Source organism: Pinus tabuliformis, chromosome 7 (assembly GCF_031772625.1).
Source record: "Pinus tabuliformis cultivar Carrire ecotype Pingquan chromosome 7, CPIR1, whole genome shotgun sequence".
In the NCBI taxonomy this organism is placed as follows: Eukaryota; Viridiplantae; Streptophyta; class Pinopsida; order Pinales; family Pinaceae; genus Pinus; species Pinus tabuliformis.
In genome coordinates, this window is record NC_142293.1 from 551,920,981 (window position 1) to 551,922,928 (window position 1,948).

Genomic DNA, 1,948 nt, shown 5'->3' on the forward strand with positions numbered 1-1,948 from the left:
ACAATGGAAGCAGAAGTTCTCAAAGATGAGAAAGGAGATGTTATTCACAATCCAGATGGCACTGTCCTTAGTAACATGATTGGTTCACTGACATCAATGATTCTAGAGCATTGGTGCGGCAATGAGACAAAGATAGCCAATAAACATGAGGTTATTCTGATGAGCCTCAAGTGCCATAAAATGTCACAATTTGATGATTTCCATAGAGACTGGATGCAGCGGATCTATGAGGTAAAAGACTCCAAAACTTGTTATGGAAACAGGTATACCTTGCTGCTTTACCCTCTAGATTTGTTGATTATATCATAATGCAAGAGATTTTTTAGTTACCGTTTGAATCTTACACATGGGGTGAGATATATTCTCATATTACAAAGACATTGGTGAGTCTTTGTACTAGTTCAAAGGTTAACAATTCTCTGGAAAAATTATCAAGATTACCAAATAAAAAGTCCATCTGTAGCAAGTATGGACTCACAGTAAATGATCCTTTGGTAAAGAAAAGAAAGTCCAGAAAGAGAGCCAAAAGAGAATTTAAAGAGAATTTCTACAGAAATAAAAGAAATTACCCAAACGGTAAAAGAAGATATCTCACAAAGGATAAAAATCAGAGATATAAAAAGAAGGGTTATTATAGATATGTCCCAAAGACTCATTATTATGACCCCTCTGATATTCATTTGCACTCAACCAAACAAGAAAAATGGAACAAAATCACTTGTTGGTTGTGTGGCCAGAATGGGCATACAGCTTCTAGATGTCCACAAGGAGAAGAATCAAAGATAAATAGAGGAAAGAAAACAGTTGTCTATGCTCAGAAGTCCAAGCAAGTCAAGCAAGAACATTCAGGACCTATTTTTTGTCTTAGATGCAAATCAAAGACACATGTTATAGAAAGATGCCCAAATTTTTCAATCATAGATACAGCCCAGCAACACCAACTAGAAGAATCTTCTCTTGATTCTTTTAGTACTACATCAGAAGAAGAATTGCAGGTCCATATGGGCCAGTATTCTGAATTAGACTCATCAGAATGCCCATGCTCAGATTCAGATGAGTGTGCCTGTCATGCTATATATGAAGATGATTTTTAATATTGCACCAGCTCCAGTGAAGAAGAAAGGCTTAAGCCGCCAAAAGAAAAAGTCCTCATGGCCTCTACTGAAGAAGAAGCAGAATTGAAGATATTATCTCAAATAAGGGCAATGGAGGAAGGGGACATGAAGAATCGCCTGATTGAAGCATTCACAGATCAGCTCAAAACAAAAGCGTCAAAAGATTCAGGTAAGAAGCCTTTATTTATTGATGCCTCTTATGAAAGAAATACTAAATCCTTCCAAATGCATCATCAAAAGCTAGGAAAAGTAAGATCATTAACTCTTGGAGAAGTGAGTGGTGAAATTCACCATCTCAAAACAGAAATCTCTGCAATTAAAGCTCAAATTGCAGAAATACAGAAAGGAAAATGATATGCAGAAGAAAAAGAAGATGATTCCTGGAATCCTACTTCATATCACTAATAAGTACAGATTGCTGAAGGAGTGCAAGATCCACATTTTGGATTCAAAGATATGAGGTCGTTCACGATCACCTATCAGCAACATCATGTTAAGGTAAATATTTGCATCCAAGGGAAAATTTTTCAAATGGTTGCATTATTAGATTCTGGTGCTGATATTAATATCCTCAATATCAAGAATGTTCCAGCCAAGTATTGGGTTTCAGCTGAAAGGGAGGTAGTAGGCCTTGGAAACAAGAAACTCCAATATGAAATTCCCAAAGCTTCATTATGTTTTGATACTCATTGTGTATATATGAAGTTTGCCATCGCAGACATTCCTTTTGACTGTATATTAGGAAATGTCTTTCTAGCTGCAGTAAAGCCTCATGGTTCAGCTAGGCTGAAAGGAGGGAAAGCTGGCTACTTTATTTCTGTTCCTACTTCAAA